Here is a 24,229-nt window from a genome sequence, read left to right as displayed (position 1 = left end):
TGCAACACAACGAACGAATTTGGCTATGGTCTTAGGAACAGTCTCAACTTGTTCAGGGCAAAGAACACTGAGTTGTTTAAAGCGTGTAATCAGGCCATCCATGTCACTCCCTTTCTGAGTAAGGTTCCAAAATTCGTTCTCCAATTTTTGGAGTTCATGAGGAGGACAGAAGTGGTCTTTCATAAGCTGTTTGAGATCGTCCCAAGACATAGCATGTGCAACCTCGTTTCCCCTTTTGTTGCGTTCAGTCGTCCACCACTCGAGTGCCTTTTCACGAAACACCCCAGTTGCATTCAAGGTTCTTAGTTCGTCAGGGCAACCACTTTGCAAGAAGGTAAGCTCGATGGCATCAAACCAGTTCATCATGGCGGTAGCGCCATTCTTGCTAGTAAATTCTAAGGGTTTACAAGCCATGAAGTGCTTAAATTGGAAGGTCGATTTGGGTTTGTCTGCCTTCGAGTCAACAGAGCCATGCGGTGAATCGGTTTGAATCTTGCTAACGATGTCGGGTAGGACCTTAGCAAATTGTTTGGCCATGAATTTCATGCAATCTTTTTGAGACATGGCGGAGGAAGTCGAACCCTTCTTAGACTTGAGTCTCTTGGAGGAGCTAGACGACGTCTAAAAGAGTGAAAGAGAAGGAAAGGATGAGACTTTGATCATTAATCGAAAACAAGGTTTGTGTAAGTAAAAGCAAGTAAATGTTCATGTACTAAGTAAAGTTCACACAGAGCATAAGTTTCCAACATACATTCGACAAGTATAACACATAAGCTGCGTAAAGGGGTATAAATTTAGTTTGTTCACGAGGATTATTATTGTTTGTGATTGCGGTAACGTGCGAAATGATTAAAACGACATTTCGAAACGAATGAACGTTCAAGTATAAAATCACATATAAATTGAGATACATAAAAGAGAGGCTCAATAAAACATAGGAATGTTTCGGGTAGAGAAACGTCAACAATTCCAAAGTGGGTCGAAAGTCCTTTTGATTTAGAGATATTGTGCTTTGGCCTATAAGTAAGATACTCTCGTCGAGAAGCGATTAACGGTATCTTACCCTTCCGGTTACTACACATCTCTAAATGATTGGAACATTCGGGACTTTGGCGAGAATAAAAAAATCAAGGAATGGGACTTAATCGACAAGATGCGGGTTTCACCCCTAACTTGACGATTTCGTACCCTAAATGTGGTTGGTACTTGTCGGCCAAAATAAAATTTTGACACTTTGACAAGGGTCCACTAGAGTTGAAATGGAAATTACCAATAAGTTGTGGATGTCACTCCTAGCTTAATGGTGAAATTTCGTGCAAAAATAGATTAAAGGTAGAGTGAGAGTCGTTTACCAAATTGTGGGTTTCACGCCTATTTTGGTAAAGTTGTCTCGTTGATGTTACAAGAGTATAAAATAGCATAAGTGTATTCGTGTTAGCCTTAGGAAAGGCGCATAAGTTTAATAACAAGAAGTGTAGCTAGGAAGCATGCATGGTAGAGTACAAAAGTTTTAAACAACAAATAAGAGACAAAGTTCCTAAAACTATAGACTAGGGCAAAAGCATAGCAATTTTCCTAATTCCCTATAGTTATGGCTCTGATACCAATCTGTCACACCCCAACTAATGGCGGAAACATCGGGATGAGATGAAGTGTGAAGATTGCTCGAGACATCATAACGCTATTTGTGACAATAATTTTAATAATTCAAATTTCATTTCCAAACTTCAAGTAGTCATCAATACAAGATCCCAAATAACAACAAGTTTAATCAAAATAACAAACCAACATAACCAAAATTCGATACAACATATTAAACCTAACGTCTAAAGTGTGTATCTAGGCATCGTGCTACCTCTTTCATTTCATCATCATCAACCTGTAACATGTTTAAAATACAATTCAATGCAAAAGCAAAGGCGAGTATACAAGTTTGGTACATCCATAGCATAAGATAAAAGTGTGAACAATCCCTCATAACAAGCATGCGATTCAAGATAAACATTAAATATGGCATGCGACTAACATATCAAACCAAGAAAACGCAACTTGCTCATGACATAACCAAAGTTTCAGTAGAGGCGGGTCGTTAATCCTATAGCGCTACATATGTCACGGTTTGGCTCGTACGAAGTTAATGATAAGTTCAACACATAAGAATCACCCAAATTTAAAGTATCAAGCCATCACATATACAAGCATGTTATAGGAATGTTCATGTGTTTAGACAAAAGTTCATGTGTAAGTTTCAATAGGTAAACATGTTACACCCCAAAAGTGGTAAAAGTAAAAAGGGGAAAATGCGAGTATACTCACGGTTTACAAGTGGTGACTTGAAGTTCCGAGAGCAAGTTTGTAGATGAATTAGTTTGGAGCACCTTGTCCTTCTACACAAGGAAACGTAGGTGTGTGAGTTTGGCGTATAACGGAAGATTATAGATTCGGAGTTTTTAAAATATATAGAAAGTAATCATAGGTGAAAATAATCATCTTGTACATATAACTCTTGTTCTTGACACTATTGAAACTCAAAAGAGTTGGTATGATTTCATGGATTCTAAGATCCATTAGAGTCGTAACAAGGGCATGGTCATAGATGATGTAACGTCCACTTAACAAATAACTATTAAGTCATCATCAAGTCTTGGTTACTTAGATGTATACATATAGAATAACTTAGATATTATATAGTTTACAAGTCTTATGATTCAAGCATGAGGTAGGAGATTAATGTCTCCATTTAGGTACCTCTTTGTGTCATAGAATACATACATGAGGTAGGAAGAACAAGCTTCCATTTAGGCACCTCTATTGTTCACCACTACACTTGTTGTTATAAACAACAAGGAGGGTCATGAACGTACAAGTATCAAGGTATTAACAACAACTAATCTATAGCAAAACATCAAGTAATGAGTGGATTCTTATGAAGGATAGCCCAAGCTAATCCAACCATCTCACATTCAACAAGTTTCACACTTGTACACTACTTGTGGGTAAAACCCAATTAAAAACAGAAAGTTTATGAGGTTTTAACCTCTGATTTAGATGTCTCAACCATGTTTTTAAGCCTAACCAACCATAAGAGGGGTTGTAAGCATTAGGACATTGGTTTGAGTTGTGTTAAACACAAGTTGGATGAAGTTTGCATAAGATGAAACAAAACAGAAAGTTTTTGGTCAATTTCGGAGCAATTCCAGGTCTGATTTCTCCAAGGAGAAGTCAAGGAATCAAACTACATGATTAACCAAGCATGTAGGAAAAAGAATCAAGTGATTTCGTTAAGAAATGAGCAAGTTATACCACTTTTAGTGTAGGTGTATCAATCTGCCCGAAAATGCAGCTTTGTGCTTGAATTTGGGAGTATTTTGGTGAAGTTTGAGAGTGGTGAAAGTGTCCAAGTGCTTGGGGGAGCTTGGGTACTTATAGGAGAGTGATTAGGGTTGATTTGGGGGGTTAACTATGGCCAAAACTCGGTTTAAACCAAAGAATCCCGCCCAAAAACGAAGCTGGTCGCGACCTTTCAAGAGTCTGCCGAATATGGACCTCACGCGGCCCGCCTGAGGTTTCAGGCTAAGTGGACGCGGGCCGCGCGCCACTTAAGTTCAGAAACAAGTTTCCCTTTTTGACATATTTGGCCCCTATAGTTGTTATTTGATGCAATTAAGGTGTTTTAAGGACCATTTTCGCCACAAAAGCATAGATTAGGTTATGATTAAGCACGAGGAGTATAAACCAAGTATAATCAAACGTATAAGTATCAAATCAAGTGTCATTCTCGATCAAAACACGTTCCATGCATAAGTTTAGTTTAATTACAAGTTTCGCACATAGTTTCCAAGAATCACGATTAAACATAGTTTGATTCACCAAATCGAACATACGAGTATACATAGAATGCGTTTAACATAGATGTAACAAAATATAAGCTTCATTAATGATCCAAGTCTCGGTTTGATAATGATAAAGAAAGTAACGATTACAAGAATACAAAGTTTCCAAAAATAGAAATACGAACAAAACTTTCTATAAATGGAAAGTACAAAAGACCCGGGCGTTACATTTAAATTTACAGTTTTACTATTAGTTTCTTTTCCTTAAAATAACGATTTTGCCATCTGTTCAAAATTATGTTTTTACCTCCACTTAAAAATAAATTCACGCTTTTGCTCCCAACTAAAAAATTCAATTTTACCCACGTTTAAAAATAACGATTTTGCCCCGTTTAAATTCACAATTTTGGCATTAGTTTTTTTTTTCTCTCACAGCCAAGTTACGATTTTCCCCTCAACTTAAATTTAGATTTTCTCCATCGTTTTTTTCCTGGTTAAATTATAATTTTGCCCCCAATGTAAAATTACAGTCATGACGACAGCTGCCTGGCACTCCCCCATTTGTCCATTTAATTTACGATTTTACCCCTGAAATAAAAATATGATTTCGCCCTCAGTTCAAAAGTATGTTTTTCCCATCGTTTTAGTTTTTTTAGCAAAACTATGAAATTTTTTTGTTTTACTTGGTTCACTCGATTTAATTTTTTTTCGTCTCAATTAGCTGCCTAATACTCGCTCATTAGTCCTGAAAAATAACGGTTTTGCCCTAGGCCCAAAATTACGGTCGTATCATTATTTTAGTTTTTTCTTAGCAAAATTATAGTAGTGTTATTTTAATTGGTTCAGAACTATTCGGTCATCGCCCCACAACGCGAGCGAGGCACCAACTAGTTATATACATATAATAAATGGCAACAGTGACCTTTTTTGTTAATTTATTATAAAGTTTTTTTTTTATTATAATTAACTTTTTTATATTTTGTTTTACTATTATAACTTTTACTATAAAATACTTAATAAAATTTCGGATATTCTTTTTCAACATGCTTATCTTTTTATACGTCTTCCTATAAATTTTACTTAAAATCGACTTGTGAAAATGTACAAGTAATCGAAGCACAACCTTACATGCCATGTATACTTTTCGTCATTCAAATAATATATATTGCGTTAAAAATTTATAAACTGTTGCGACGTGCTTACTTATTTCTACATTTCGACAACAGTTTCATACAAAATCCAGGTCAAATATAACGCTTATTTTTTTTTGTTCATTACCGTAACAAACTGAATGTTTGAACAACATAAGTACTGGTATTCATTTTTATGGTTGTCTCGACGTTCCAGTGTAAATTCAATTGAAAAGAAAGTTGTATTCAGAATGGTATTTGTTTTTATCTCTTACGGTTGCTATAAGTGTCTATTTCGTACCGGCACCTTAACGAACCGAACCAATGCCAACCAAAAGCCCACCGCGAAGCGTGAAAATCCCACTAATTTATTAACAATATGCGCTTTAACATTTGCTTTGAATTTGAATTTTATAAACCAACATGTAGTTTCCGAATTTAATTTATTTTAGAGAACGAAATAAACATTAACACACGATTAGGTTGATGTCAAGCACGAGTCCTAGTATTTCTATATTATAATTATTATACTATACATACTATACATACTATACATAACAATAAAAAGTCATAGAAGCCATCGTCATCTACAATCTATCTTGTGAGCTTGTGCCACTACCCATCTACCACTTGATGTATTAAAGATCTAAATGTAAAGCAAGGACTTTGACCTTCTATTCATGGAGATCGCATGACTACAAGACTTTTCTAATAGTTCTCGTCATCAAATATTTATTATATTTACCTTAAACCTTTCTTATGTTATTATACAGTATAAAAAACCTAAAGCCTTGTCACCTTATGTTATTATACAATATAAAAAGACTAAAGCCTTGTCAAACTTTCTCCCCGCGACTGGACGATTTGACTTTCAACCTTCTCAAAGAAAAAAGTTAAAAAATATTTGTAATCATCTAACTTCATTCGTGAATAAGTGCGCAAATGTGTTATCGTTCATCGTTCCTATTCCCAAAGAATTGGATTATTTAAAATAATTTGAATTAGGGATGATAATATGACTAGTTTGATGCGAGCATTGGTAATTAATCTAGTCTCCTCGTATGTGTTAGGTACCCGGTTATGTTGAAGAAAACTGAAGTCAACTGAGTCAAATAGAACTTAAATGGTTTAATAAGGTGTAGAGAAGTTAAAGAGGTGTGTCACATGTTAGTGCATGCATCTGTCGACTTCGTCTTGTATCGAGTCTTGTACTAGATAGGATAGATCAGGGCACGTTGTACGAGAAAATAGGTTGTTTAAGGTTGAAATGTATGTGATTTCGCTTGGGGAAGTGATTCCGCTTGAAATGACTTTGGTCATTTTCAAGCGAAATCAGTTAAAATGTTATTCCGCTTGAACTGCTTTCAAGCGGAATCAGAGTAGTATATACAGGTCACATGTCTCTCAAGCGAAATCAGTCAGATCAGTTGTAAACTTGGATACCGAGGTGCTGCCGGTTTTCCATTTGCTTGTAATTTGTTAGATATCAATCAGAAGTGTGTTTAAAGTGAATTGCTAGCTGTTTCTACATCAGTTTCTTGTTTTCCGCACCTGAAACTGATAAAAACTCCTCTGATAGACTCGTTCGGGTCTGTACACGATTCTACAAGTGGTATCAGAGCTCAGGAGGAGGAGTTCTACCGAATTCAGTTGGATATCATTGTGTTTTCTGTCTTCTACACCTTCTTTCTTCATTAGAACAAACTTTAACGGGCAAAATTGGATTAATTTCTCACAGATTGTACAAAACTACTAGTTAACAAACCCTTGAAAGTTTCATAGTAAAATACGGCTTAAAAGTGACAGAAATGGACCTTCGACCAGATTTCGCTTGAACGAAAACTTGGTATTCCGCTCGAAAGTACACTGATTCCATTCCAAAGTGTTGATTCCGCTTTCAAAATTTGTCTGATTCCACTCCAAGCTGCAAAGTTGGTTATTCCGCTTGAAGTTATATCAGTGGTTCCGCTTGAAATTGTGAATTGGTATTCCGCTTGGAAAGGTTGTTGGTGATTCCGCTCCAAACTGTTTTGTTTGGTATTTCGCTTGAAAGTAATTGTTTGGTATTTCGCTTGAAAGTGATTTGTGGGTATTTCGCTTGAACTGCATATTTCGCTTGAAAAGTGTGGTTTTTGAAAAACGTGTTGCCAAAACATGGATTCTGAATTCTACAATGCGTTTGCTACAACTCCGACTACTTCGACTGATATTGCTAAGAATTTGAACATGGAAAATGAAACTGGAACAATGCAAAAACCCCCGAAACTTATGGGAATGGAAGAGTACCATGTATGGAAGAATCGTTTTGAGAATTGGGTTCAGGCAAACCATCTAAGAGCATGGGAAAGTATTGAAACAGAATATATCAGACCACAGACTGCTATGAATGTTGATAAAATTATCTCGGAGTTTTCTGATACTGAGAGAGAGAGTTATAAAGGAGAGAAAATGATGATAAGTCTGTTGCAGCAAGCTATCAAAGAGGATATATTTGTTTTGCTTCAGCATGATGGAAATGCGTTTTCGATTTGGAAAGCACTTGAGAAGAAATTTGAAGGAAGTACAGAGATGCTTCAGAGTAAAGCAGCGTTGCTGAAAAAGGAGTTTGAGTTGTTTACTAGTATGCCTGGTGAGACTACAAAGACTCATATTGAGAGATACTGCCATCTTGTGCGCACCATGTCTCAGTTGAAGATTACTAAAACTCCAGCAGAATGGGTTGAAAAGCTTGCTGACGCATTACCACAAAAGGAATGGGGTACATATCTCATGATTCTGAAAAATTCAGGACAGTTTAGCAGATTGTCGATTGGTCAGTTTATTGAAAAACTGGAGGCACAGGATCTTGAACAGCAGAAAATTGCCAGAATGAACAGCTCGAGTCATCAACAGGATATCAAACTGTACTATAAAGGAAATGTTCAAACAGTTGAAGCGAGTCCAAAGATCCAAACAGCATTTAGTGCAGGAAACTCATCCGGAACAAGCAGTCAAAGTTCAGTCAACACTAGTGGATTTTCAAATGTGAATCCTCCAAGTGTTCAAAGTGCGAATATTGGTAATGGGCATATGATTCAGTGCAATGTGGCATTGCATCTTCAAAATGGACAGAATTTTTCGGAAGAAGTTGTGAAAAGCCATATGGCATTGCTGGTTACTGCGTTGGAATCTTACGAAGGGTTGATTGCTGGAAAAATTGGCAATCCAATGCTAACAAAGGAAGATTACGACCAGATCGATGCAGAAGAATTAGAGCTTATGGATATAAAATGGGCTTTAGCTAGTGTTCTGAGAAGAGCTGAAAAGTTCAAAATGATTACAGGACGAAATGATTTTTTGGATGCTCATCTTTCATCTTTAGGTTTTGATAAATCTAAAGTTACTTGTTTTAAATGCAGGGAGAAAGGTCACTTCAAAAGAGAGTGCAAGAATCAGGAGACTAGCGGAGCAAAGAATCCTTTTGGAAAAGATGATTACTATCGAAAGGCTATATATCAACAAATCACCAATCAACCGCATCAACAAAAGGATTCTCAAACTGCACATGGAAAAATGATCGAAGATGCAAACAAGAAAGCTTACTATGGCATTATTGATCAAGATGATGAAAAAGTGGCTGAAGGTTTTAGTTGGGACAAGTATATTCCAGCTGATCCCAATGTTAAAGCTTTTATTGCTCAGATTGTTCAAAAGCCAGAATTGATGAAGGAATGGATGGCTGTGTTATCTGATGAAGATGAAAAATCTGTTTCTTCAGAAGATAGTTCAACAGAAAGCAGTGATGATGATGAAGAGATTGAACAGATAAATGTTGGAAAAACTCATTTATCTTCTGACAGTTTTGAATTTTATTTTGCAGATAAATTGAAGAAACTCAAAGAGAGAAAAGCTGCAAAAGAAAGGAAAGAAATCAAGATTATTGAAAAGATAGTTGAAGTAGAAAAGGTGATTCAGAAGATTGTGGAGGTTGAAAAAATAGTTGAAGTCACAAAACCATGTCTTACATGTTCAGAATCCTGCAAATAATGTGAAGAAAAAGACAATAGGTTTAGTGAATCTGAAAAGTTGAAAGAAAAATTGCTGTTTGATGTTAAGAGTTTAAAGAATCATACGATGTATTGAACAAAACTGTGAATAGTTTGCAGAAAACTAATTCAGAAAGAGAAGCTGCTTTGAAAATGATGAATGCAACAATGACGTCGAAGCAGAAAGAGATAAATTTCTACATCGAAGAATGTGCGAAATGGAAGCAGGAGTTGGATGGTGAAAAAGTTGAAAACGAAAGAATCAGACGATTACTGAGAAGTTATACAAGTTCTGATTACTTAATTGATAGAATTTATCATACTGTTGCAGGTTTTGAGGCGTTTAAAGATGAAGAAAAGAAGCCAAAGGAGAAGAAGGATGCTGGTAAGAAACAGAGTGTCTGTTATGATAGGTGTCCGCCTCCAATTTGGGAAGGGTATTCGCCTAGAAAACCAAATGAGGAACAAGTAAAAAAGGCGATCAATATAAAGTTAGAGTCCGAGTTAACCGATGTATTACCAGACAACATTGACATCACATTCACAGCGTCCGACACAGATCATGAGTCTGAATTAATTAAAAGAATGGTTGATCAGGTGTTGGATAAGGATGAGGAGTCAGAGTCAAAGTCCGAGTCCGAAAGTTCGTGTTTGTCTGTAGGGAGTTCAAGCTCGTCTGTCAGGAGTTTGAAAACATCGGGAAAACGGGTTTATAGTAAAGAATTTTTGTTGTAAAATCTAATTTGAATGACGAAACATTTGAAGTTGCATATACTTTGAATGATTCTGACAAATTATATTTTGATAAAGAGTTTCCAATAAGAAGTGTTCGTTTTGACATGATCAAAAAGGTTTTCAAAATGACAGAAATTAATATTTCTGAAATAAAAGATTTAAATCTTACTGGAAAACCTAAAAAATACACTTCAAGAGTTCAGCAGCGGTTAAACAAGAAAAAAGGTTACGGTTCTGGTTCTGGTTTTCAAAAGAAACCAAACCAAAATGGTAATTACAAAAAGAAAGGTCTTGGTTTTATACCCCCTGAAAATTGTAAAAATGAAAAATTTTCTAAAAATACAAAATTTGTTTCAGGTCCATCTGCTGAGGAAGAGAAGAAAAAAACATTCTGGAGACAATCAAATCAAGAATTTCTTACTGAAAGGAGGAAGAATGAAGTTCAGAAAAAAGAAACAAGAACCTGTTTTAGATGCAATGAAGTTGGTCACATTGCATGGAACTGTCCTAAAGAACTATCACAAAACAGGGAGTTTCTGGAAAACTGAAAGAAGTTGTTGTTGATAAAACTGAACTACCAACTGAGAAATTTAGAGTGCTCAAAAATTCTACATATGAATTTGGTGAATGTTCAAAGAGGTTTTACAGAAGAAGTGTGAAACTTGACAACCAAAAGTGGGTTCTTAAGAAATCTGAAGTAAAATCTGGCGATGAATCTGATTCCATAAAATCAGAGGAGCCACATGTTGTTAAAAGGAGTGAAAACTCAGTTCTTTCAATGGATGATGAGAACTTTCCACCATTGAAGACTGAAAATTTTAAATCAAAAGTTGGAAAAGTTGAAATCTCAAATCAATTTTATTCTGAAAAGAATGAATTTGACGTTGAGAAGGTTTTTAATGGAAATGTAAAGAAAATTTTTGGAAAGATGGTCGAAGGTAAAGCAAAAGGGGTAAAAGACTTTTATGCCACAAAGAAAGCAACTAACACCCCGACTGCAGATGAGTTGGTTTCACCCAAGGCTGGTCAGGCTTGGGTGGACATTTTCTTTCATTGAAAAACCTGACTTGCCGGAGATCCCAAGTTTGTAATTGCGGATCAGGAATCGGCATCTTTCTTGATAAAATTGTTTGTATGAAAGAGTCTAAAAATTGTTTAAATTTTACAGGTTGTGACTTGTCGGAGCTACCAGGTTGGTAAGTGTGAAGCAAGAATCGGCATCTTGTTTGGTAAAATGAATTTGTGTAGATGTTTTATTCCTTCATATGGTTAAATGATTTGGATATACTTACAAGTAGTAAGAGGTTGGATCGTACAAATGATTCGTCAAGGTCATTAGTTTGAACTTGATGTAATCCTCATATATATGTTTGAATGAACAAGATGATGAACCAGTCCCTACATATGGTAAAAACAAACTTATTTTCCAGAAAAATCATTTTGATTAAAACAAACTTAAGTATTTTGAAATCTTAATGAGAAAATAGTTTGTTGATAGGGGGAGTTCTGATTGTTTATGCCAAGAGAATGGCAAATTGAGGTGATTTGATATCGGTTGTCATTTTTCTGTATAGTTTGTTTTCAAATTTTTTTTAATGTGTTTGCATTTTAGGGGGAGTAAAAATTTCAGAAAATCCAAAAATATTTGAAAAATTTGAAAAAGCAAAAAACATGATAAAATCAAAAATGAGTTTTGATGTATAAAAGAGGAAATGATAGTACATCAGTGGACTGTCACAACATGCTAAAGAAATGGAAAGTATAAATGTGATAAACAATCTCACTGCGGATATGTCAGTAGGTTTTTGCACATTTAGTAGATTGTGACGAGATATAAACCTAAATTTCTAACTTGCTTATTTTGTGGGTAACATTTCTTGGATATATAGGTAACCCCTGAAATCTTGTTTGAAAGGTCCCTCTTTCTGAGATACTAGGTCTTTATACTCAGTGATATCTGGGGTATTATCCTGGGACTTTTGCTGAATGGAAATTCTGACCTAGTCCCTGTATAATACTTTCTTCAAAATGCTTGAAATATAGCTCAGCCCTCAGCAAAAATGATTAAACAATAATTTTGATAATCATTGCTGTTGAAGAAAAGATCCTCTAAAGGGGACACACCAAAAGTCGAAGCTGTCATCTCTTTGCGTATACGGAAGTATCGACCTGAGCTCTCATGGCCCTCGCAATATAACCCCTTTACAGATATCATCTGTGGTATACTCACCTGTAAGACTGAATATTGGGATCTGGATACAGGAGTATATTCAAGTAGTGGGATACGCGAATAAGTTTAAGTGATTAAGACATTGATATCGTATCTCGAAGCAACTGAACTTTGTGTGAAAATTTAAGTGGATCTATATACTGACAATCTAAGTGAATTGTTTAGAACTTAAAATGAAATGAAGCTTAACGGTGTTAGTGATTTGTCTCAAAAACTGATATGATCATCTTACACAAACTCACAAAAATAGTGTCTGTAAATATTTCTTTAATGCATTACATTTCTCTTATTACAAAAATCCAAAAAGATTTTCTGTGTGTTTTAGCATAAAGTTTGAAAAATTCAAAAAGATTTTCGACAACTGGGGTTGGAAAGCTGATTTTCAAAATTCCAAGTGCTAAACATGATGACCATTTTGTGAGGGGGAGTTTGGTCTTAAACAAATGTATTTTAATCAAATCTATAAGTGGTTCATCAGGATTATCTTTGATAAATCTTTCTGGTTGATTTGAGGGATGTGCAGGATTGACTGGTTCCTGATGCTGAGCTGGAAAAGAGCCGGGTTAATCGATTCTAAAAAAAGGTTGTGTTTGAAGAGCCAGGTTCTGATACCTGAAGATTCTGAATGAAGAATGAGAGTCAGATCACGATCCTGAAACAGATGATGCTGGTGAACTTAAGGAATGCCAGCACATTGTTAGGGGGAGTCTCTTTATGTTGATAGAAAGAGTGAAGCCCAGAGACGGATCAAGACTGAAGTTGCAAAGACTCGACACGTAAGACTTGTCAACATCTGAGGGGGAGTCTGTTAGTGCATGCATCTGTCGACTTCGTCTTGTATCGAGTCTTGTACTAGATAGGATAGATCAGGGCACGTTGTACGAAAAAATAGGTTGTCTAAGGTTGAAATGTATGTGATTTCGCTTGGGGAAGTGATTCCGCTTGAAATGACTTTGGTCATTTTCAAGCGAAATCAGTTAAAATGTTATTCCGCTTGAACTGCTTTCAAGCGGAATCAGAGTAGTATATATAGGTCACATGTCTCTCAAGCGAAATCAGTCAGATCAGTTGTAAACTTGGATTCCGAGGTGCTGCCGGTTTTCCATTTGCTTGTAATCTGTTAGATATCAATCAGAAGTGTGTTTAATGTGAACTGCTAGCTGTTTCTACATCAGTTTCTTGTTTTCCGCACCTGAAACTGATAAAAACTCCTCTGATAGACTCGTTCGGGTCCATACACGATCCTACATCATATTCTTAAAGTTCAGGTGTAATAGTGGAATAAAGTTCAGGATAGTTGTAATGATTGTTAACAAATTGGGCACATACTGTAATTAGGTCAATGGAAGTCATTGAAGTTAGGTTTTTCCAATTTCGTTTTCACATTTTAATTTCTTTGTTGTACTCTTAATCAGTAGTTGAGAATCATTGAATAAAAGAATCATTTGCTGGTGATCTCATGATTGTGTCTTTGTTTTTATTCAATTTATGCAACAAGTGGTATCAGAGCCACGGTAAGGCTTGTTTTTGAAGAAATTGAAGGACGATAGGGTTAATCGTAGTTCTGAAGATCAATCATGGTGTCAACAAAGTCGAAATAGAAAAATTCGATGGGAAGAATGATTTTGGGTTATGGAGGTTGAAGATGTAGGCATTGTTGGTTCACTAGGGGGTGGTGGATGCACTTACCGAAGAAGCAAACCTCCGTGCGATCTCACAGACTAAGAGAAGAAGGATATTTTGGAAAAGGCTCACAGTGCAATTGTCTTGAGTCTTGGAGATATGGTGTTAAGGGAGGTATCGAAAGAGACGATTGAAGTAGGGGTTTTGGCAAGATTGGAGAGTTTGTACATGACCAAATCGCTTGCAAACCGATTATACCTTAAGAAAAGGTTATACACTTTTCGTATGACACCTGGAAAATCTAATGAAGACCATAGTGATGAATTTAATAAGTTGGTCTTAGATCTTGAAAATATAGAAGTAACCTTAGAAGATAGATCATGCTTTCATTTTTCTGAACTCACTTCCACAAACATTTGAGCATTTTGTCGATACTCTTATGTATGGAATAGACACTTTGTCGATGGAAGAAGTACTTGCTGCTTTAAATTCCAAAGAACTCAAAAAACAGTCAGATGCAAAGGAAGAAACTGCTGAAGGTTTATTTGTAAGAGGGAGGCCAGATCACAGAGAGCAGAGATCTTTCAAGTCAAAAGGTGGTTCAAGATCAAAGTCAAGATTCAAACGAAAGTGCTACATTTGTAACTCTGAAAAACATCTAAAGAAAGAGTGTTCATACAGAAAGAAGAAGAAGTTTGAAGGTAACTCTTCAAAGAATCAGGTTATTTTTCTCTGGATGCTTCTTAAGATGGTTATGAAAGTGCAGATGTGTTAGTGGTCTCAAGAAGTACCAAGAATGTAGATTGGATCATGGATTCAGGGTGTTCTTATCACATGACTCCACATAGAGAATATTTCAAAGATATTAAGATGGAGGATCAAGGTGTCGTCTAATTAGGTGATGATAAACCTTGCAGAATTAAAGGGTATGGAACTGTAGTCTTGACACTAGACAATGGTGAAGAGGTGAATCTCAAAAATGTGAGATATATCCCAGAGTTGACAAGAAACCTTATTTCACTTGGAACTTTTGAGAAATTTGGATATGGAATAAGTCTCAGAAATGGAAAGGCCAAAATAGTGATTGGTTCTATGGTAGTGATGTCAGTAATAAGACAAGAAAATAATACCTATGTCCTTGATGGGAAGGTTAGTCTTGGTGAGGTCTCTATAGCTGAAGAACAAAAGGCCATTGATACAGTGTTGTGGCCTTAGAGGTTATATCATATTAGTGATCAGGGTTTGGTTGAGTTAAGAAAACAGAAAGTCATTGAAGCTATAAAAGAGTCTGGGGTTAGATTCTGTGATCACGGTGTAATGGGAAAGGCTCACAGAGTCAAGTTTGGAATAGGAGTGCATTCTACAAAAGGAGTGTTAGATTATGTTCATTATGATCTGTGGGGGTCAACTAGAATACCTTCTTTAGGTGGAGCAAGGTATTTTCTATCTATAGTTAATGATCACTCTAGGAGAGTTTGGGTTTATATATTAAAACATAAGTATGAGACTTTTGATAAGTTTAAAGAATGGAAGAATTTGGTAGAAACTCAAACTGAAAGGAGGGTTAAGAAACTTAGAACAGACAATGGGCTAGAATTTTGTAATGAAAAGTTTGCAAGATTGTGCAAAGATAGTGGAATGGCTAGACATTTAACTGTGCCAGGAACCCCACAACAAAATGGGTTGGTAGAAAGAATGAACAGGACCATGTTGGATAAAGTAAGGTGTATGCTATTTAGTTCTGGACTTCCAAAGAGCTTTTGGGCTGTGGCAGTGTCTACAGCAGCTTATCTGATAAACAGATCACTTTCTTCTGCTATAGGAATGAAGAATCCTATGGCAGTATGGTCTGGAAAAGAAATAGAATATGATAATCTTAGAGTTTTTTGGATCTCTAGCTTATGCTCATTTGAGAAGGGACAAGTTAGAACCCAGAGTAGAGAGATGTATTGTGTTAGGATATCCAGAGGGTGTAAAGGGATATAGGTTGTATAGGCTTGAAGAAGGTAGTCCCAAGGTGTTTGTAAGTAGGGATGTAGTTTCTTTTAGAGAAGATATTGTGTATAAAGACTTGATACGAAGTTCAAATGGTACTAATCATGTTATTGATGGCAGTGATGTTGGGGTTCAGAGTGAGGTGGAGAACAAGCTGAAGGGTAAAATGGTAAATGAAACTACTGAAAGTCAGTCTGGGATAAGTGAGGATGGTGAATATTCTGATTATGTACTAGCCAGAGACAGAACTAGAAGAGAGATTGTAAAGCCAAGCAGGTAAGGGGAAATGAAGATATTTCTGAATTTGTTTTCAATGTTGCAGAAATAGAGAATATAAGTGAGCCTATCACTTTTGAAGAGGCAATTTCATCAGAAAACAAGAAGGCATGGATCATTGCAATGGAAGATGAAATTGAATCTCTTAAGAAGAACCAAACTTGGATTTTGGTTGAAAAGCCAAATAATGAGAAAGTTGTAACTTGTAAATGGATTTATAAGGTAAAAGAGGGTGTTCCAGGTATTGAAGGGATAAGGTTCAAGGCAAGGTTAGTAGCCAAGGGTTTTATACAAAAGGCTGGGGTGGATTATAATGAGATTTTGCTCCAGTGGTCAAGCACTCCTCTATCAGAATCATACTTGCTTTAGTCATGGTTCTGGATTTTGAACTAGAACAGTTGGATATAAAAACAACATTCCTACATGGAAACTTGGAAGAGAAAGTATACAAGAATCAACCTAAAGGGTTTGAAGAAGAGGGAAATGAAGATAAGGTGTGTTTATTACGAAGATCTCTTTATGGCTTGAAGCAATCACCAAGACAATGGAACAAGAGGTTTGATGAATACATTGTATCTTCTAGTTTTACTAAAAGTAAATATGATTCCTGTGTGTACTTTAAGGAGTATAGTACTGGAAATTATGTGTACTTACTTCTTTATGTAGATGATATATTGTTAGCTTGTCGTGATAAATAAGTGATAAAGGAGACTAAAGCATTGTTAATGGCAGAGTTTGAAATGAAAGAGCTGGGAGAGGCAAAGAAGATTGTCGGAATGGAAATTTCAAGGGATAGAGATAGGGGGTACTTGAAGCTGTCTCAAAAATCTTACAAACAAAAGGTGTTAAACAAATTTTCTATGCAACATTGTAAACCTGTTAAAACATCTATGGCACAACATTTTAAACTGTCAAAGTTAGATTCTCCGAAGTGTGAAGCAGATGCTAGCTATATGGAGAAAGTGCCTTATGCAAATGTTGTTGGTAGCTTGATGTATATGATGGTGTGTACTAGGCCAGATCTTGGTTTTGGTACAAGTTTGGTTAGTAGGTTCTTAGCAAATCCTGGAAAGTTACACTGGGAATCCGTTAAGTGGATTCTAAAATACCTGGCAGGAACTCAAGAAACGGGTTTGAATTTTGGAGGTGAATATTCTGGTGAAAATGATATGATCATAGGGTATGTGGATTCAAACTTTGCAAAAGATTTGGATAAAGGAAGGCCAATAAAAGGATACATATTCAAAGTCTTGGGCTGTACAGTCAGTTGGAAAGCTAGTTTGCAGCATGTTGTAGGTTTGTCGTCCACAGAGGCTGAGTATGCTGCTTTGACTGAGGCTATAAAGGAGGCAGTATGGATCAAAGGGTTTTTGTCTGAGCTAGGTATTGTGACACCCCAGGAAAACCATACAACTTAACTAGCTTCCTCAGTGAGTACGTGCTAAATTTCGGGACGAAATTTCTTTCAACTTGGGGATAATGTGACAACTCGTATTTCAAACCTCTCTTTGTACTTTGATGTAACCGGTGTGAACGTTATGTGATTATGTGAACTTTGATGATTAATTGAATGTTATGTTGTTATGTTACGTGATTATGTGTAATGCATGTATGTATGTAATATGATCACACAAAACGAGCCCGATCGCACAACACTTGGCTGATCGCACAAGCCCATTCGGGCCACACTCTTTTGTAATCGAACCAAAGGGAAGCCCATGTAAAGGGTTCGGCCCACTCCCTTTTATACGCATACAAACACCCATCATTGGGGTTTGTTTCTCATAATTTGCATACACAAAAACACACACCAAACCCTAGTTCTCTCCTCCTCTCTTTCTCGAAGTCGACGACCACCCTCTCTTCTTCGAAGCTTTTGATTCGGATCATCCTTTTCTACCTTCAAACCGGGTAGTGTTTCATAATTATTGCTTAATTAAATGATATTGTGATTTATACGTTCTCATGCAATGATTTACGGATGATATATGATTGTTATGAGTGATGTGGTCTAGTGTTCATGAAATCGGCCCATATGTGTAGCATGATTTGATTAATTTAGAGTTGGTAATTATGTAATGTTGATGAAAATCTAGAACCGAATGGGTGTAATCGGTTGTACGTATGTAAAATCGGATCAACCGTATGGTCGAATATGAAGTATTATATGATGATTTGAAACCCCTAATTGGATAGTTTAAAGTTGTGAATTGTTTGAATGCCTTAAACATGATTAGGGTTCATATGGATAATGTGATAGGAACCATGATTTGATCGATAATAGTAGAGATGGAAACTGTTGATGTTGTTAATTAGTTTTTGTGTAAAAAGGAAACTGTTGAAGGATTAAAACAGATTGCATGAAATTAGGGGATTAGACAACTAATCGCACAAGACCAAAGCGGATCACACAAGGGATTGGTCGCACAAGGCAGTCGCACAAGCTTGGTGCAACTGTTTAAAGCTCACGGTACAACTAGGATATGCATGATCGCACAAGACTTTTGGATCGCACAAGACAGTGCCGATCACACAAGGCTTGGGCCACACACAAACTACTTGAACTGCATTACTGTTGGGCCTCAAAGCCCAAGCTCAATCGCACAAGCTTTGTCCAGTCGCACAAGCTGAACTGGACCGCACAAGTTGATCTCTGTTTATTTGTTTGGGCTGTGTATGTTGTTGGGCCGGGTTTATGTTGGACCGCACAACATGTTGTGGGTCGCACAAGGCGGTGCTGAACACACAACATGTTGGGCTGGGGGTATTTTATTGGGCTTCATTAGTGAATCGCACAAATGGTTCGGCCCAAACCACTTGGATCATACAAGTTGAACTTGGGCTTAGTTAACTGACCTGTTTAACATGTCCTATGTGTATGCCATGATCATTATGTGTTCTTGATTTTTTTAGCTACGTGTAAACTTATGTGCAGTACTTGAACCTAGACCTGACTTGTATGGTAACCATGTTAGGACGTGGTTGACCTTTTATAGCTCAAGTGACCTTTTCATGTATCTGCCCAGCAAACCGAGGTGAGTTCACACTTTCTACAAGGCATGGGATTCCCGGTGGTTAGGGAATGGGTAAAGAGATTGAATAGAACCTGCATATTCTCCTTGGGTAGAATATGTACCTCCGCTCCTCCGTAGGAAGGACGACAACATTGAATCTGCGTAATCTCCTTGGATAGATTACCTACCTCCGCTCCTCCATAGGAAGGATGACAACATTAACTTACTAGACAAAACTCTATCATGAAGTCCCTCATTTTTATATCGACTTACTCGCCGGGCCAATGGCGAGCGGGTCATTAATTAATAGCGCTATTAGGGTTGACAAGCCTCACACCGTGCCGGTAGGACGGGCGTGTACTAATGGATCTGGGCACTTAGTCAATGATGATAGACATTGACGTAGGGCACAACTTATTGTTCGTCAGTTGTCGATATGGTAACGGTCTAGTGGTTTACATGGGGAAGCCCCCACTGGGTATGGATATGGTTTGGGAAACAAGGTTATTGGTTAACTCATGGTTTATGAAACAACGTATGGTTTTCGAACAAACTCTAAAACTAAACAACCAACTGTGAACTCGCTCAACTTTGTTGTTACATGCCTCGCAGGTCGTTAGATGCTTATGGAGCTTACACGAGGAGGCGTGGTCGTTGTGGGACATGGACAGTTGTGTGCCATGTTAAACATTTGAAACATTTAAACTTATACTTTGGTTTTAAACTTTATGCTTCCGCTTGCAACTTAAACTATGTTTTGAATTGGACACCAATTATGTTGTGTTGGATTTTATATTTACTTACATGCTTGTTCAATATGATTGGTGGCTTGATCTTGGTCAGTCACGCCTCGAAGCGGTGATACTCCGCATGTGGATTTTTGGGTGTGTGACATATTGGTATCAGAGCCATTGGTTATAGTGAACTTGGTTTTAAAAAGGGAAAAGCTTTTTGACAAAACCAGACTATAACCTGTACAGTGCTCAACGATCCACAATGACGCTTCGCTCCACGTGCAAGACTCAACGCAGTAGGTGATATGGTTTGTGATTGTATTGCCTGCCCGATAGTTTAAGTAGTGCATTGATCATGGTATGCTTAGTTAGTATAACAACTGTTGCTTGAACTCTGTGTGCTTACTCTCTTCTGTCACTCCACACTTATGCACTTACGCGACACCTCTCTTACTTGTGTTTCCTTCGATCTGAAGATCATGAGTGGACGCCTGAACTTGACTCAAGCCCAGCTGACGGCTCTTATCAATGAACGAGTTGCTGAGGCACTCGCAGCAGCCCCTGCAGGAGGTATAACCTGCCATTTCGACCCATCCTAGGATGTTTAGATCCTACCCTCGTGAATCGACTCTCTTGCTTAATCTTGTCTTTTCTTTCTCGCGCAACAGGTCAGCATGCTCAACCACCTGTATGCTCGTTCAAAACCTTCATGGATTGTCGACCTAGTACCTTCAATGGCACAGAAGGAGCAGTAGGCCTTCTTCACTGGTTCAAGAAGCTCGAATCTATTTTCGAAATGTGTGAATGCCCTGAAGCTCGAAGGGTGAAATTTGCCACTGGAACACTTGAAGGTATCGCACTGACTTGGTGGAAAGCGCAAGTTCAAATGCTAGGGTTGGCAGCTGCCAACGCCACCCCATGGAACGACTTCAAGGAGCTGATTAAAGAGGAGTACTGCTATCGTGATGACATCCACAAGCTAGAGGTGGAGTTTTTCAATTTGAAGATGTCGGGGTCTGAAATCGAAGCATAAATGAAGAGATCAAATGAGCTGGCTATCTTGTGTCCTACTATGGTAGACCCTCCCATCAAACGTATCGAGCTGTACCTCAAGAGTTTAATGCCAGTGTTAGGATCTGAGTTTGGATTGATTGTGATTTGTGTTTGATTTAAGATGAATAATGAAAGAGTGGTGCAGCGGAAATTAAATGGAAGCAAACTTTTCACAATCAAACAAAAGAAATGCTTTCAAACATACATTTTCAACAAAGAACCAAATGCTTAAATTTATTTCAAACTTTGATTACAATTGCATGTATGCTTTGCAAAACCCCCCGCAGCCCGAGCTCAGTAATTTGTTCGTGCAGGAAGAAGATGGTGAAGAGCTAATAGAACAGTACAGAGCACTGTTCTATTTATAGGCACGCAACAAACCATTGAGCATCTAAGCTGATGTCATCATGAAAGTGACATCTAACCTCCTAACAAACTCTAACCTCTGACCTATACAATCACTGCCATGCTAACTACTGATATTACATTTCATTACATAAAGTAAATAAAACAACTGCTGCATCCTTCCACTGCCGTGAACCCAGCAGTACTTGTCATGATCAGCAGTGCTTGAAACAAGGCAGTAGATTGAGCAGCAGAGCTTTAGTTTTTCATCAGTCTTTGACTTGATCAGCAGTTGTAGGTCAGCAGTTTGTATGATCAGTAGATAGGAGGTTAGCAGATGTTGAAACCACTTTCAAGGGGAGAGACTTGCATGCATAACATCTGCTTATTCTGGATCCACTGCTCTGATCCAGTTTTGGCTTTAATTATCTGTTCCTTTGGCAGGATTCAATCCCAACAATCTCCCATGGAACAGATAATGCCAAAACTCTCCATTATTGGTAGATCTTTATTGCCTCATCAGCAGTTCCCTTATTTGCCCTTTGAGTTGTAATTCAAAAGTTAAGGCATCTGTATCATCATCATCCCTGCTAAGTGGAAGATCAAGGAGATCCTGCAAATCTTCAAGATTCTGGCCAAGAGCTTGTTCCCTTGTTAATTTCTTCAATTCTCCACTAGACTTGAACACTGTCAGTACGTGGGTCTGTTTATCAGTTTTCCACTTTAGTACTTTTGAGCCTGGTGGGTTTCTTGGGAGATTTTTATTGGATGAGGTATTTGGTGATGCAGGCCTATTCATGACTGGCTGGGCAGTACTTGCAGATTGTTCCAATTCAGAATCTTCTTTCATTATTAACCTAAAGCCCTCTTTTACAAGGTCATCACCAGCAATTAGATCTTGAATTGTTTCAGCACCCAACTGGTTTTCACTCCTTCTTTTGTAGATGGCAGCACCAGCTGGAGCAGTGGTTCTTTTGACTTGCAGCTTTGGTGGTCTTTTTGAGACCTCTGCTTTAGAGTAGTCAGGCTTTTGTGGAACTGTTGGATCTTTCTTCCTAAGTTCCTCCAACTTTTTATAGGTGGCCCTGACCCTATCTTCTCCCCACTTTGTCACAGAATTCTTTGACCCATATTCAGCTGCTATCAGCTCCTCTTTCATTCTCTTCAACTCTAAAGCTTTGTCAGATTCAAACTGTTTGAATTTTTCAGGAGGAGTCTGCTTGACCTTATTTTTGATCATTTCTTGAATCCTGGCTGCCTCACTTTCAAGCTCAGTAATGGTCCAGTTTTTATACATGTGTTTCTCCCCCTTGTATTTCTTGTAGGTCATGATGTTATCAATGTAGTCTTTTCTCAAGGACTCATCTGCCCTTTCTGAGATTTGCTGACATACATTTTTAGCAAATTGCTCCATAGATATGACCTGTGTGAGTAGAAAATGATAGTTTTGCTGAAATTCTCTATCAGATTTCCCTTGTTTATTTTTGTTTGAGATATCCTCTGCTTGTTTGGCCTTGATTTTCAAATATTCTTCAATACTGTTTGGCCTAGGATATCCTTCAACTGATGGCAAACTCCTTTTAGCAGGGTCATCCTCATAATAGAAAGATTTGATTTCTTCTCTAACTGCTATGAGTTCCAAAGGAAATAAAACACCTGCAGGAGGTAATGGCTTTTGGATTTGAGCTGAAGAGAGAGGAATGGGTTTTGGAATTGTGACAAGTGATAGAGGTTTTGAAGATGTTGGTGGTGGTGATGGAGAATCATCTGGTATGATAGCCCTTCTCCTTTTTATTGTAGGAGAGGCAGATGATGTTTTGGGTGGAACAGTGGCGGTGATATGAGAGGCAGTGGTTTGTCATTGACTAACAGCTGTTGAAACAACTGGTGTTTCAACCATTGTTGTAATTACAACAGATGTTGTAACATCTGCCGTCTTCTGCTTTTTGACAGGAGGTGATGGTGGAGATGTTGTTTTAAGTGGTGATGGTGGTGGTGGTAAGGCAGTGGTTGTAGTGTGTGTTGAAGTGGTGTGTGTTGTAGTGGAGGTTTGTTGTTGGTGGCTTTTGGATGATGGTTTTGAAGAATGTTTTGTGAGACTGGATGGTGTGGACTTGGGTTTCCTTACTTTTCTAGTAAGATTTCTTTTTGGTACAGGATTTTGAACATCCTTTAATCCAGAACAACCCTGCGCATTCAGCTCCATGAAAGCTCTTTTCTCCTCATTCCACCTTGACATATCCTTTGCCGCTCTGTCCCTTTTTACACTTATTACACCTTCATCAAGTGCATTCTGGGTAACATCAACCTTCTTGCTACCATCTGGCAAGGGAATTTTCCTTAGCATAGCATCCTTTTCTGGTTCAATATACAGACCATTGTCAATCCCTTTCTTCCTCCACTCCTGAATTTTCTCCCCCTTTTTGGCATTATCTGGGGAAGTTCATCAATAAAAAGAACTGTTGGAGGAGCAGTGCCAGTGGTTGTCAACAGATGGGCCTTTATAGCCTTGATGTCTGCTTGGGTGTTCTTGAACCTAGACTCCATTGTGTTTCTCAGCTCTTGAACATGTTTTTCATGTTGCTGGTCAGCCATCTTTTGTTGTTGTTGGAGAAAAGGTTGAAAAAGGTTCCAGAGCTCATTTGTAGCATCTGCTGGTGATGGAGCAGGTACTTGAGGTGGAACAGCAGTGGATTGTACCATTTGAACTGTCAACAACTGATGCAACATTTCTTTGATTTCTGCAACAGAGGTATCCAATCTTTCAACTCTTGCCGTCAATTCCTGGTACTTTAAACCATCACCCAATTTAATGGGATCATCTGATTTCCCACTAGCAGTGGTTTTACCAGAAGTTGAGGTAGGGAGTGTACTCCAAACATCAACAAATGATGCCCCTTTTTCTTGGTACTGGGGTCTTCTTCCTTCAACACTTGATAATCTTTTGATGGAACCAGTGGTCAAAACAAACTCACTAGCAGATATCAGAGGTGTTATAGAAGAAATTGCCTCCAAGGAAGACTTATTGATGTAACCACTGTCCAAGTACAACCCAGTGGGTTCAACACTTGTAGTGGCTGCTTCACTTGGATTACCACCAAGAGTTACTTGTAACTCAAGGGGTGTAACCTCCTCAGGTTGTGTTGGTGGGTTAGCAAAGATTGATGCATCAGGCCCAGTCTTTTGTTGAGGCATATTCTCATGAACAGGGGATTGAGAAGGACTGGTTTGTGCCT

The sequence above is a fragment of the Helianthus annuus genome, chromosome 1, assembly GCF_002127325.2.
Source record: "Helianthus annuus cultivar XRQ/B chromosome 1, HanXRQr2.0-SUNRISE, whole genome shotgun sequence".
In the NCBI taxonomy this organism is placed as follows: Eukaryota; Viridiplantae; Streptophyta; class Magnoliopsida; order Asterales; family Asteraceae; genus Helianthus; species Helianthus annuus.
The sequence above is the reverse complement of the archived record's forward strand: the minus strand, read 5'-3'. Positions refer to the sequence as shown.